The following is a 15,450-nucleotide window of genomic DNA, read 5'->3' on the forward strand; positions in this document are numbered from 1 at the left end:
AGGTAGAGTCTGGAGATAGAATGCAGAGCCAGAGTAGGACCCTGGCTCTGTGACTGTGGCACTCTCGTGGGAGAGATGGACCACTAGTAGAAATGACACAGAGAAGTGTAATCATGACCCAGTGCTGTGAGGGAAAGGTTCCTGATATCACAGAAGTGGATAAGCAGAAGCCCTACGGGTCCCCTTCCATTGGTCTCAATATTATCTAACAGATGTAAAACATAATGGCATCTGAAACAGAACAATTATGCACAATCATAGAACAAGAAATATTTCTTGGAAATTAAAAATATCAACATAAAAGCGAATATTTCAATAGGTGAACTGGAAGATTCAAATTGTACTCCTACTAAGTCATACAAATGGAAAAGTGTGGGTAAGTTGGAGAAAAGACCTATTAGTCTGTCAGCCAAGGGATCCCAACAAGTTTGTAATGTCTGTCTAGAAATAATGATGAATCAGAAATGATTTCAAACTTTTCAACAATATTTCTCAAAGTTTACAGATACAAATTTGCATTTTGAATGACCTAATTAAAGTCTCGCTACAGTAGCTAAAAACAGACCCACACTGTGATACATCATGATGAAATTTCAGAAACAGGGTGGGAGAAACCTTGAAAACTTCATTGGCAGCAAATATGGGTCTGGAGACCAGAAGATGTTGATGCAATGCATTCCATTTTCTGCAGAAAAGTTTCCAACACAGAGTTCCACATCAAGTCAAGATGTGAATAAGGGCTAGGATAGCCTAAAGTTTCTTCATGTACTTAGAATTTTAATAGTTAACTTTCCATGTTCTTTTTTGGAAAATACTACCATGAAAAGTGGGAAAAATGAGGAAGCAAACCAAAAAAGAACATGCAGGTACCCGGTGAGAGGGGAGCCAGAACAAGAGAGGCCAGGACTGACCGAGATGAGGTGACACACATCCAGAGTGTCCACCTGGCACCAGGTGTGCAGGGACGCAGTCCCCCTGTAGCAGGACCGAGGGCTGTGGACAGGTGTCTGCAGAGATGACAGAGGTTGAAAATCTGATGTGTTGCAACACGTACTCATGAAGATTTAGACTCTGGGCAGAGCTGTGGAATGGATGTGTGAAGCTAGACAGAATGACGCTGTCGCTGACATAGGGCCAGATGCAATGACCAACGACCCCTTATCCTAGTGCTGAGTGATCAATGCAGACCTTGGCCCTGAGTCCCTCTGCCCCCTATGCAACCCATCCCCTAGAAGCCACTGGGGAGCCAGGTCCTAGAGCAACAATTTACTTGTGACACCGGGTTTGTGCTGCTTCCTTAAATAAACCTTTTGTTTCCTTTTTTTTCTTTTCTCTTTTCTTTTTTTTTTATCCTGACCCAAGGACATTTTTTTTATTGCTTTCAGAGGGAGAGGAAGGAAGAGGGAGAAACACTGATGTGAAAGAGAAACATTGATAGGTTGCTTTCCCTGGGCACCCAGACCGGGGAACATACACTAGACCCAAGTATGTGCCCTGACCAGGAATCAAACCCACAGCCTTTTGCTGCATAGGACAACATTCCAAATTACTGAGCCACCTACCGAGGGCTGACAAAAATTTTTTGGCGAAATGTCTGTCTAGAATATTGATCACTTTTTATTGAGTTATTGTTTTCTTATTTTGAGTTTGATGATTCTTATATATAGTCTCAAACAAGTGATTTGCAAACATTTTCTCCCAGTCTGTGGCCTGAGCTCTGTCAGCCATAACACCAACATTAATGCACAGATATGTTTTTCTTGGAAGAGAAATCAGAAGTGACTCACTTTGGTGGTTTCCTGGTAGAAGACTTTGGTGACTGAGGGAGCAGGGGGACAGTGTGACTCATTTATTTTGTGTATTCTTGAGAGTGTTTTGAGTTCTCTTGTATGTTTTCAAAGAAAAAATCACATAAAATCTCTTCACTTATAAAACTCCAGACAGATCATCCTCAGATCATGATTTAAGATCCAGATTCTGAACCTGTCCTCTGGGACTAACTGTTTGCCTTAGAAATTCAATTCCAGGAAAACTTGGCTGGACTCTGCGGACAAATTTTCCCACAGAAAATAGCTAAAAATGTCATGTATAATACAAAAAGCAATTTCTTAAAAGCAACAAAGAGTTGACAAGATATTAAAGACCACACCCCAGAAGAAGAGAAAGACCCAGCTTGGCCTCCACAGAAGGCAGCGCCCTGAGTGAGCAGTGGGGGAAGGTGTGCAAGTTCATTGCCCAGAGCCCAGACATGGAGCCCAGCACTGTCAGCCCTGAGCTGAGCTCTTGACTATCCTCTCCAACTGCCTTCCCTTTTATACATGTCAACAAAGCATTTTTAGTTGCCTTCCATGAGAGAGCATCTTTCATCCCCCTATGAGAAGGAGGAAGATTGGAGAAAGGCAGAGTGAGCACTGGTGAGAATTTCTTTGCAAATGGGACAAAAACAGTACAAAGTGGATTGTGACCTGAAGATACCCCTGAAGATGGCTCATCTGTGTCTGCAGGGTAATGATCCAGTCCAGGCAGAGGTTTCCATAAATCCAGCCTCATTGCTTCAGAACAAATCAACCAGGGAATAGTTACAGATACATGATAGGTATCTCATGAACATGTTCTTGATTTGAAAGGCAATTCACTGAAGCTGCCCAAAGGTACAATGAGCTATCTTACAAGGCAACGGGGCACCAAAGCAGAAGACTAGATGCATTAAAATGTGCTTGGCACTGAGACATCTTAACATCAGCAGGACAACAGCTTTCTTGAATGCTTGCTACTCTTTTACAGGGTAAAAGGGGCCAGCAACCTGCTGCTCAGGGTATCCTAGAGAAAATGTACCTGGGTGGGGTCATCAGAGGAAATCAGCTTCAAGCATTTGCTGCCATGCTGATGCCTCACCAAAAGCAACCTCAGCTGATGGTTCTAGCATCTTGGAAGAGCTGTTACTGAAGCAATGTGTTATCTGCAAGCAAATTATAAAGTAATGTTACCTCTGAAGAGCTTGGGGATCTTTAGAGATCCCTGTAACTAGGGCAGAAAAGTTAACATCACAAAGGATAACAGAAGGACGTATGAATGGATTTATTGATCAGATTGGTGGTATAGTTCATTTTGAAACCCCAGAAGTCCTGCTAACATGGGACAAACATCCAGTCCCTTCATTTCCAGGTAAATAACCTTTTGGAGAAAATTATTATTCAGACAGCACCAGAATGGACAGTACAAGCCATGGGAGCCCAGAAGGACCAGAGACTCCTGGCAGAACTGTGCACACTACACCTTCTTATGCTGTACAGATTAGTGTCACTGTCTCCAAAGCATTTGCACAGACATTTCAATCCCTTTCAGGCTAGATTCCATTGAAAGGAAACATTATTAAAGCAGGATATACAAGTATTTAAAAATGTGAGTTCCCATATATTCAGGGTCTCTGTACACCAGGCTGACTCAGGTGTTTCAAAGGTTTTCTTTAAACAGAGTAAGTGAATATCGGTGGCTAACATTATTTGGGATTTGTGATAACTTTGTCATCGTGTGAAATTTAAGTGCTTTGTGCCTCTCCAAATGTGATTATTCTAATAAATGAAGAAGTGAGCAAAACCAAAGTAGTGTTTTGTTTTTAAAAAAATCAATCAGGAAAACCTGAGTGTGAACAGAACCCCATGTTCAAATTTCAGTGATAAAGCAAAAACTTACATGGCGAATGTGTACATGGCCACTTTATCTCTCTGTAATGGGACTTTATCCATCCAATGAACAAAGTTCATGGAGAGCCAACCATGTAAAACAAATCAGCACAGGTAAGAGGAGGCAATTCAAAGGAACTACCTGATTTTCTCTGTAACATGACAGCACATTGCAGACGTATCAGGGGGAAAAAGATATAAAACAATGGTTAAAACAATTGTTCATTTCCCAAAGTCTTTCCCTTCATCCATGAAATAAAACCTTCACCCACAGAAGAGTAATATGAATCTAGACCAATACTGGATTATGTGGTAATCCAATATATTGGTAAGTCAACTGTCACCCACATTCACATTGAGGTAAATTTATGGAAAATGTTCAATATTCCTGAAAAAAAAAAGGGTGATTCCTTTCAACAGCTGCACTGGTCAGTGGGGAAACATATTTCTTCTACAATTTTATGGATCTTTATCAAGCTGGTTATATTCTGGATTGACTTCAAAATCTTCCAGAGAAGCTCCAATTTCAAATTGAGCTTCCAAGGTCATCACAGATTTTATGTAATAAATGGTACTGAAGACATAATTCCTGAACAGAGTAGTCATGGTTACTATTGAAGCTATCTTCTGTATATTGACCATCTCAACTGTGGTTTCGCCACGTCAAGAGCAGACTCAGGAGTTCTAGGTCCCTGAGGAGCAGCAGGGAGGGGCTGATGCTGGGCGAACAGGAAACCAAGACCTGAAACATCTGCATCAACCACAGACCAGAATCTACAAAGAGAGTGATGGAAAGAAATGGAATCGAGCTCATAGAAAGTGGCACAGGTGTCCACCAGCATCAGCTCAGTGTGGGTGACTCTGGTCTCTGGAGGGCATTGGTGGTGACTGCGGGGTTTAAATGCGCTGCAGCCTCTGGTGGTGTCTGTGCAGGTGAAGCACCATGGAGACTCTGGGCCAGATCATGAAGACAAAGAACCTGACATCAAGACATGACCACAAGATGGCAATGCCTGCACTGGATTTTGAGGGTGCACTAAACACTTCCCTTTGCTGTTGGTATCTTTGTGCCTGTTCAGTGGAGCAGTGACTTTCACAAGTGCAGAGATATTCATTAAGAAACTGGCCCTGGCTGTTGTAGCTCAATAGATTGGCCAAGGACCTGTGAACCAAAGGGTCTCCAGTTCCGTTTCTGGTGGGGACACATCCCTGGGTTTTGGGCCAAGTCAGGTTCCTAGTGGGGGGCGTGCAAGAGTCTACCACACATTAATGTTTCTTTCCTTCTCCCTCTCTTTCTCTTTCCCTTCCCCTCTCTTTAAAATTAAATAAATAAAATCTTGAAAGCAGGGAACAAAGAAAGAAACTGAACATCCAGCTGAATATTCAGCAGATGCAACAGGAAGGATGGAGGAGCTTGGGGCTCCTCCTCTGAGCATCCTCCTTTCCACTCTCCCAGGGTTCTGTGAAGAACTTATAGGTGCCCAGGACTCAGGTGGTCACAAGGTGGTGCTCTCTGTACATAACAGACACATACCCAAGAGTGGACGGGGTTGGGGAGGTGGGAAGATGCTCTAAACCAAAGCTGCCATCCTGTGGGGAATCCCAGAGGAGAGAAGAATCATGACATTGGCCATGGATGTGTGGGTAAGGATCACATCTTTAGGCCTCTGCCTGTGTCCAAGCAAGACTGAGGAAAATAAGTATTTAAAGTCATGAAAGGCAAGGACCTACACTCAAGATCAACCTATGCAGCAAAGCTATCATTTAGAATGGAAGGGCAGATAAAGTGCTTCCCAGATAAGGTAAAGTTAAAGGAGTTCATCATCACCAGCCCTTATTATAAGAAATGTTAAAGGGACTCACCTAAGAAATTAAAAAAGATAAAAAACTATGAACTGTAAAATGACAACAAACTCAGAACTATCAACAAATAAACCTAAAAAAAAGAAAAACAACAAAAACAAAAATTAAGCAACAACTGGAATAGGAATGGAATCAGAGAAATGGACATCACCTGGAGGGAAAGGGGGTACAGGTCAAAGACCTGTGGGAAGGGGGAGGGGAAGAATGTGGGGGGAAATGTACAGGGAAGAAGCATAATTGGTAGGTATAAAATAGATGGGGAGAGGTAAAAAATGATATAGGAAACAGAGAACTCAAAGAACTTGTATGTACAACGCATAGATATGAACTAAGGGGGGAATGATGGAGGGTTGGGGGTGCAGGTTGGAGGGAGATAAAGGGGGAAAATTGGGACAACTGTAATAGCATAATCAATAAAATATACTTAAAAAATCCAGCACTCTGGGAAATTGAACTTAATCCTTCTGTGAATTCATTCCTATGGAAACTAAGTGGCCAGAAGAAAAATTAGAGCTTCTGGATAATGAAATAATAGTACGTCATAGTTCATCTGACCAAACATAACACACAAGGTAGAAAGGACAGTGGACCAGGGAGGAAGACATATTATTAAGTTAGTAAAACTTCTGAGGATACATGCAAAGGGTTTTGGTGGCTGGGACACCAGTTCCCCTCAGACGCTTCCTTGTCTAGTATTAGATGTTTTGTGTTTCTAATCGGTGTTGCGGGTTAATACAGTTACTGTTGTCCCTGGTGTGACTGTTACACCAGAGGCAGAAAAACACAACTGACCACAAGCAGCGAAAAGACTCAGGCCACCGCAGCTGAAAAACTGGAAAAGATCCAGAACATTCACAAACAAGGACACGAAGGCTCTGACTGCCTCCTGTTCCCCCACCTTCTCTGAATAATAACACTTCAACCTTCAATGCCGTTTGGAGTTACAGCCTGGCCCTGTTCCCAGGGGTCTGCCCTGTTCACCAAGACAGACCTGACTCTGAGAAAGCCCAGGAGTGAGCCTTCCCAGCATGGTGGGGCCTCCTACCCACCCAAAGGCTTGGTCAGCAATGCGTGCTTTGATTGGTTTATGACCAAAAAGGGGGCATGTGGAAGGAAAGGAGCCACATAGTAACCTGAGAAGCTCAGGGAAGACCTGTGTGGCAGCCTTACACACTCAGAGACCTAAGGGAACCTCACTGGTCATCCCAAGTGATCCGGGGCCGGTCTCCCTGTGGGTTCTAGTCCCACAGTTCTTCCTGCTCACACCTCAGGTCTGTTAAGTGACTTTTCCTGAAATAAAATGAGCCCCCAATAATCCGCATATAAATTCTTTTATATGTTTAAATTACAAAATGTTGGGTTCCGCTATTTGCTCCAGAAGCCACTCAGGGGTATCATTGCAGAGAGCGAGCATTCTGAGATTTTCATGATGTTGAACTGAGAGCCACTTTCTCAGTCTTACTCTTGGCTTCACCCCACGGTAGAGAAAACAGTATGTACCTTCCACCCTCATATGGTAATATATGAACTACCTTTGCATCCCCAGTCATTTGGAAAAACAGTTACGTATGGATTTAAGTCCTTTCCCCAACATGGGACCTAGCTCATCACTGAATTGTGTGGTAAAAAATCTGGCTTGTGGGCTTCTTATGAAATACTCAAATTTCTCCCCCCAAATGCTGACAGGATATTGATGCTGGCATGATGTCCAAGTTAGCACCTTTTAAACTTTAAATATTTGTTTTTATTTTTCAAAACAGTTGAAATATAGTATTTATTAGTTTCATCTGTAAAGCACAGTGATTAAACATTTATATAGCCTGCTAATTAATCTCCCTGATAAATCTAGTACACATCTCATACCATACGTAATTATGACAACATTATTGACTATGTTCTCTAAGCTGTACTTCACACCCTACTCATAAGTGTCCAGGGCTGATACAGGACAACCATCATATTTTTGCTGACTTGGGTGGAAGTTATGAGAGGGGCTAAGGAGGGTGAGTGTAGAAGTGGTGAAGAGCACAGCAGGACAACCTCAGAATATCTCCCTGTAAGTTACTAATGAATGACAAACACCAAATGGTGAATCTGTGGTGGGGAAACATGCCGTCACAGGAGGCGGAGTCACCAGATTGAATATCCTCACTGTTAGAACAGGTGGGTGCAGTGTCCAGTCCTTGTTCTTCCTCTTCTACAGTCCTGGTTCACTTGGCGGCCTCATCCATGCTCACGGATTTAAATGTCATTTTCATAGATCACCTCCACATCTATGTCTCGAGCCCAGACATTTCTCCTCAAGGTCCCCACACTCATCTGTCCAACCTGACACCTCACTGGTGTGTCTAACACACATCTCACCTTGACCCTTTCTTCAGCTGAAAGCTTGAAATACCCACCCCTCCCCTACACATGCTCCTGCCAGAGTCTTCCCCCTCTCTGCTGATGTAACCCCACCTTTCTGCTGGCACAGTACAAATGTGGGGTGTCCTCCTTGACTCCCTTCCCATGCACCAGATTGAATCCTTAGGAAATGCTGTGAAATCCATCTTCCCAATGCATTCAGGGTCCAGTCCCTTCCCACTGTTTCCACCACTCACAGCCCTGTCAGAACACCCAGCACCTGCAGCCTGGAACCATGGGAGCTTCCCCACACCTTTCCCTCCTGCCTCGCTGGTCCCTTGTCTCCTGATTCTGTTCTCAGCCCAGCAGCCAGACTGACCTTGTGGCCTGAGGGTTCTCTCTTGGGGAGGAACTCTCAGAGGAAGCCACTAAGGATATCGACTCCTTGGCCATGACCTTCCAGGACTCAGCATCCACAGAATGAGAGCAATGTTTGCAGTGGATTAAGGACAGTGGACATTGAAATAGTTCCTGCTGTAAACAGGTGTTCCTTACGTTTGGATTGGTCAGCTCTCTGAACTCCACACAAACACCCCTAAGGTCTACAAGAGGGGGTCTTGGAAGCTTGGGGTGACTCCCAGAGAACAAAGCAACACTTGGCTAGAGTCACGGGACTCAACCAGCCTTGGCCAGAGGCACAGAAGGTCACATTGAGATGTGTGGGAAGAAACCCTTAATTGTACATGGAGCACAGGTGGTCACAGGGAACATCACTGGGAGCCATGCGGTCCCCTTGTCCCATGGCACACAGTCTGTCCCTCCCAGAATGTCTCTATGCCTCATGGTAAGTATATGGATGTAAAGAGACTCAGAACAGTGGAACAAAAGCAGTGAAGGTGTAGATAGAGTAACACCTACTGGAAACCATACACTTTGGAGATTTTAATCTAAGTCACTTTTGATATATTTACATAACACTAATTTTAAAATAAATATCTCTGTACTAAAAAAAAATAAATAAAGAGAAAGTCACACCATCTCTCTCTTTCCTGAAAACTGACTCATTCAATGTCCTTCCAACATCCCCTCGGCCTACATGACATGGCCAGAACTTAGACTTTCTCAATGACCCTGCTGTAGCCACACGGGCCTCCCAACTGCTCCAAAACTATACACACAGGCTCCCTCCCCAGGGCATCTGCACAGGAGGTGTCCCTACCTGGAAGGAACCTGCCCCAGACAATCTCCTGGATTAGGACATATAATGCCTTGTGTCTTCCTCATCTCTACTCCAAGGCCACCTTCCCATGAGGCCTAGGCTGACCACCCAAATTCCAACAGGCCTCCTGCCTCTCCCAACACACCCCAGTGCATTCCCTTCTCCACAGCATCTCCTACCTGCTCAGGGGAACTCTTTCCTCACTGACTGTGGTCACAGTGTGCGGTTTGTCCCTTTGCCACACAACATGGGCTCTGTGAGGCTGGCCATTCAGCCTGTTCTTAGTTCCCCAATGCACAGACCTACTGCATTTTATAGCGATTCACAGGTGTTCTGGTATTTTTTAAAAAATTCTTTCCTAAGTATTTCTTCCCTGTGGGGAGGGTGGCCTGGAGACCACCTTCTAACATGATGCTGATAAGGACACAGACACATTCTGATGCTGGTTGTAGAAACAGTAGTCAGGGATCCTTGAAGTCCCAAGGGGAGGCTGCAATGACTTTTACACCAACTTCCATGGAAAGCAGCTCTGATACACTGAGAAAGAAAGTTGTCAAGAATAAACTCAGGTCAGTCTCAGAAGTGTCAAATTCTCCCACAGCCACCACATGCTCAGAATGTTCCCCAAACACACTCTGAGAATCTCCAAAACACAGCTGTGCTCCTTAGTCCCAATGCCCCACACTTCCTGCCCTCAGTGTCTCACCATCAGGAGCTGTGAGAGACACATTAGAGCCCTGTACACTGTCACTGCCTGGGGAAGACACAACACCAGAGTTATGGGGTGGGTAAGCCCCCCTCACAGACTCCAGCCCACACTCTCCCAAGGGTCCCAGACATCACCTCCCCAACACCCAGACTTACAGACAAAATCAGCGTAGTTCTCCCTGCCTCTGTCTGTGGGAAGAAAACCTTCTCTGAGAAGTCAGGGGGAAGGCTGGGTCCTGTGACCCTAAAGGATTCCCACACTCCTGAAGCACAGGGAAGTTTCCAGAACTGTGACTGAACACCCAGGGTAAGATCAGGAAATATGAGGAAAGTACATGTGTGAAGACTGGAGCAACCAGCCACCTGGACATCTGTCCTCAGCAGAGACCCTACACTCTGGGGACAGCTGGGAATCAGATCCCATCACTAAAATCATCAGGTGATAAATGTGTCCCTCATTTTCCCAAGGGCCTCACAAAAGGTCAGTATTAGGATATAGGCCCCAGATGGACAAAACTCTGCGGGGATACAATACCCTTTAACAAGGCAGAGCACACTTCCACCTGGACTTGACCCCCAGGGGTTCAGGGAATGCAGCCCCACCCCTTGCCCACCTGAGCACTTCCTCCTCCACAGCACAGCTCCAGTGACCACAGCTCCAAGGAGACCAAGGGCAGCAGTGACGCTCACGAAGATGATGGTGATGGAGGTCTGAGGAGGGGGGTCTGGGAGGGGAAAGTGAGAGGTCACCCTCGGACCTGAGTCTTGACCCTGCTCAGGGACACCCTGAGGTGAGGCTCTGTGCCCATACCCCCTCCTCACCCCATCTCAGGGTCAGGGGCTCAGGCAGCACCTGGTGCTGCACATGGCACGTGTATCTCTGCTCCTCTCCAGGGGGCACAGCCACAGCTGCCCACTTCTGGAAGGTCCCGTCCCCTGCAGGCCTGGTCTCCACAAGCTCCATGTCCTGGGTCAGGTCCTCCCCATCACGCTGCCAGGTCAGGGTGATGTCCGCAGGGTAGAAGCCCAGGGCCCAGCACCTCAGGGTGACCTCATGGTCAGAGATGGGGTGGTGGGTCAGGTGTGTCTTTGGAGGGTCTGAGGGGAGGGTGAGAAAATTCAGGAACTTTGCATGGTCATGGGACACTCCAGCAGTGCTCATGTGACCACCCTGACAGTGAACAGGACAGCGGGGGTGGGGGAAGGGAGAGCAACACCCAGTCACCAGCCTGGACAGAGGCATCTGGGATAATCCCCTATTTCTTGGAAATTTCCAGAATCAGGGTGAGAACCTAGGGTAGGAGTGTTCAGGTCTCTGAGGGGAGACACAGACTCAGGTGGAGGCTGAATGACTCAGCAAACCCGGAGTCAGGCCTGCAGAGAGGGTCTCATCCAGAGAACCAGGGAGAGCGTCCTGGAGCACCAGGTGTTGCAGGGTGTGAGGGAACCGCTGTGGGGTGTTTCAGGGAGAGGCTGGGGCCCTTATTGTCCTTTAGAGAAAGCTGGGCCCGCGGGTGAGTCACAGAATAAGGACACCTGGGGGACTCTTCCCTCTCCAGAACAGGATTAGATTCTGACACTGCCTGGTTTTCCTCCTTTTGGTGTAGCAAGCCACCCCAGCTCACAGATCCCCTCCTTGGGGAGGCCCGTGCCTTGGTACCTGCTCTGAGCAGCGTCTCCTTCCCCTTCTCCAGGAGCCAGCACATGCAGGTGTCCTCCAGGAAGACCCTCCTGACATCTGCATCAGGGACCTGCACTAACTGGTGCCAGCTGAGCCCAGCCGCTGTGGCCGCTGTGGTCCAGGAGCGTGGGTCCTCGTTCAGGGTGACGAAGTCGGTACCGCGGTAGGCGAACTGAGTGAACCGGAGGAGGAAGCGCCAGTCCGACCCCATAACACAGCAGGTCACTTCCTGGAAGGTGCGGGACACTGACCCGTTTCCGAAGTCAGCCTCGCCCACTTAGCCCAGCACAGCCCACACCTGGCCACAGCCTCAGGGTGCCCCAGGCCCCTATTTGGGGATGGAGATCGTTCCCGGACCTGCGCAGCGGTGGCTCACCGTCCTCGCTCAGGTTGTAGTATGCCAGAAGCTTGTTCAGGTTTGCTCGGGAAGTCTGTTCATTGTGCTTCATTTCCTGCGTCTGGTCCTTTCAAAAATCTGGATGCTCCTGCTCCACCCACGGCTGCTCCGTCCACCGCACCCGCGGCTCCAGCCTTGGCCTCGACCTCTCTGTCAAACTGTAAGATTTCCGTGTCGCCCACGTAGCTGCCGACGATGTACCGGCTCTTCCCGCGGCCTGGTCTGTACATGGCGGTGCTGAAATATCTCAGGCTGTGCGGACCTGGGGGTGGGGAGGACGCGCGTGCTAGGGGTGCAGCGGGACCCCTAGTGGCAGGGGATTCAGGGGACAAAACAGGGGGCAGTGGTTGGGAGGAGGAGGAAGGGGGTGCGGCAGAGTGAAGCGAGAATCTGAGGTCTGGGCCTGGGGTGCTGGGACATGACTTCTCCAGGTCGTTGGCCCCCGAGGGATCCCTTTTTTCCTGCCCCGCACTCACCGTCCCAAGTCTAGGTTAGGGCCAGGGCCCCAGGGAGCAGCAGGAGCAGGACCAAGATCCTGGGCTTCTGGGGAAAGAGAAGCTCTAGTGATGACGATGGCTTGTTTAGTGATCAGACAGCCAATGGGAGTGAGAACCCCCGGCAGGGTCAGGGTCCAGGTCTGGGGACCTGGCGCTTTGTCCAGAACAGTCCTCCTGCCGGAAACTTCCCGCCCCTCCAGGAATGCTGGTCATCAAGTGTAGCGGAGTTGTGTAAACAGACAGAAGACGGAATTCAGGGCACTCATATAACTATTTATGTTCCTCATTCCGCTGACTCTTTACTGACCTCTCATCACTCTCAACACGTGTCTGTTTGTCTTTTGGCTTCTCAGGAAGTGTCCTGCTCTCTGCATCTGATGTCACTTTAGCTCGGTGTGATCACCTTAACCCTGCACCTGTTACCCCCTTTACACCATGAAGACAGTTGTGTTGTGCTGACTGACCACCTGCTGGTTCCTAGCAGTGATTTACAGGAAACTCCTATTGATGCTGCTGCTTCAATTTGGTTACAGAGGGATCTTATCTGAGAGATGAACAGGGACATTACTGAAAGGGATATGCAGCAACTTCCATGGTGGACACAATTGAGAGCTCTCATCGACTGGAAATGAAATCTGCCCAGCATGCTGAACCCATTGCTCTAACTCGGGCTTGTCACCTGGACGAAGGTCCAATAGCCAATGTTTACACTCAGAGTCGTGTGCACCTGGTGCAGCTGGAACTGTGGGATGATGGGGAAGTAGGGAGGCCTCCTCACTTCCTCAGAGCAGCCCACAAACAAATGGAAAACTGGTTGCAGATTTATTAGATGCCACACAGGACCCAAAGCAATGGACCATTGTCAAAATTCCAGGGCATTCTAAAGCTGCCTCCATGGAAGGGAAAGGAAGTCATTTTGCTGACACTGCAGCTAGGCAGGCAGCATTGGACAAATTATCCAGATCCAAAAATGTTCCCTGCTTTCTATTAAGTCAATAAAGGATTATCTTTGACAGTTTAGTCAGACAGCTAAGGAGGAAGAAAAGGGAATATAGCAACAAAAGGTGAAAATGTTGACCCAGACAGAAAGGAGTGGCTTGGACCCAATCAGAACCTATCTTACCTGCAGGGGCCCGACGCCTTGCACTTGAACCTGTACATGAGCCACCACACTGGAGTCCTGGGAAGGTGGTTTCATGGAGTGAACGATGTCACTGGAGACCTTCTCCTGCTGTAGCTCATGAAAAGTATAGCAGACGTCCTATCTGTCCAAAGTACAGGCTGGGAACCCACTCCTGGGTCCCAAGGACATTTCCCACTCCCTGTGGGTCCACGTGAGGTTTGGCAATTGCATTTCATCCAAATCTCACTGTTTCGGGGACACAAATGTACATGAGTGATGACTTGTGTGTTTCCTCACTGGGTTGAGGTGTTGCCTTGCAGGAGAGTGGCAGCCTTAATGACTGGCAATTCTAGTTAGAAAGAATAACTCCCCATTGAAGAATTCCCTCTGAGTGACAGAGTGACTGAGGACTCATTTCACTGGACAAGTCACAAAATCCGTCTGGAACCTTTGGCCCCTTCTGCAGCACTTTCACTGTGCCCCTCACCCCCACCCTCTGGACTGGGGGACACACCAATGGGACATCAAAATTCAACTGGACAGAACTTCAGAAGCTTTCACTCTGCCCTGGACAGAAGCTCTCCCTGGAGTGCAACTCAACCCGAGAGCCATGCCCTTTGGGGAACAGGAACTTTCTCCTTCGGGATTGGTCTCTGGCCTCCTTGTGCACCTGGATGAAAGGGGGTGTGAACCAATTTTGCTGAAAGGAGACCTTCTACACTACTGTCAGGGACTTATTAACCAGCTTAAAAACACTGATAAATTAGAAACCAATTCATTTCACACTGTGCTCCCAGGAGACACAGATTTCAAAGATCAAGGCTTACAACCAGGAGATTCGGTCATTTGGAAGAGACATCAAACACAGGACTCTCTGCAACCTCATTGGAGGGACCTTACCAGGTCCTACTAACTAACCCACATGCAGCCCAACTCAAAGGAGTTAACTCCTGGGGTCACATTTCTCATTTAAAAAAGGCTCCTGACAGTGCATGGAGATCTGCCCCTTCCCTGACACTCGCCTCCACCTACCCTGGAAATCAAGGACTTTTCAAGGGCAAGAAGCCACCGACCAGGCAGGCAGACAGCTGTCCCAACACAGCAATGGGGCTGCAGGCTCACAAATTGCTGCTGCTGTTGACTGACTGTACATTAAGATGATTTTATATTGTTATTATCCTCCTCATGGCTTCCTCATGGAAACAGTGCCCGTCTGTCCAGACCCCCTTCCTTCTTACACATGGAAAACTTAACTTGGGTACCTGCTCATCTTTCCCACCTACTAGACAATGGTATTGTAATTATTCATTATGATAATGAAGTTAATGCTTTTTTTGGCAGCACATTGGGCTTCTCCTACTATCATTATAAGCTTTGGTACATTTTTTTTCTCAATAAGTGTATTATAAAGAACCCATCTTGGGGAAATTTCTCCAAGAACATGTCCCTGATGATTCCTCTGGTGAAATCACATATGGAGCTACCTAGATGAGTATCACATACTAGCTTCAGCAATGGATGATGAAGAGCTAACAGAAATACCTGCATGTTGTGGGAAAGTCTTGCAGCGACCTGCCCTACCTGTCACAGTGTGTCTTGTCCTCAGATTCACCAGCTACGTGCCAGTGGCTTGATGTCCATGAAATAAGAAAAAAAAATCAATGTGCTCCCATTTCAAAAAGTATTGTTATTACTCGGTGGGCAGATATGTCTGTAAATACCCCACTTTCTTGTGACCTGGATGCTTGTGGGAGGCCCTACAGAACACTCAAACTCTAGCTCATTTGGGGGTAACCTCTACCCATTTATCTATGACATGGGAAGCTCAACATTTCCAGGGTCCATTTGGTGTACCCCCATTTAAACTTCTGATGTTTAAATTGCTAGATGGCATGAAGATGTGATTCATCCTGGGTCTGTATGTTAGGTGGTG

At 47.1% G+C, this 15,450-nt stretch overlaps 2 pseudogenes; one reads left to right on the forward strand and one right to left on the reverse strand.

Moving 5' to 3' along the window:
• Positions 1 to 2,348: 2,348 nt before the first annotated feature.
• On the forward strand, positions 2,349 to 3,173 carry LOC123827883 (annotated as a pseudogene).
• Positions 3,174 to 9,776: 6,603 nt separating this feature from the next.
• LOC123827884 lies at positions 9,777 to 13,592 on the reverse strand (annotated as a pseudogene).
• Between the last annotated feature and the right edge of the window lie 1,858 nt (positions 13,593 to 15,450).

This window comes from Phyllostomus hastatus, unplaced genomic scaffold (assembly GCF_019186645.2).
Source record: "Phyllostomus hastatus isolate PE091 unplaced genomic scaffold, TTU_PhHast_1.1 phas_contig_917, whole genome shotgun sequence".
NCBI classification, from domain to species: domain Eukaryota; kingdom Metazoa; phylum Chordata; class Mammalia; order Chiroptera; family Phyllostomidae; genus Phyllostomus; species Phyllostomus hastatus.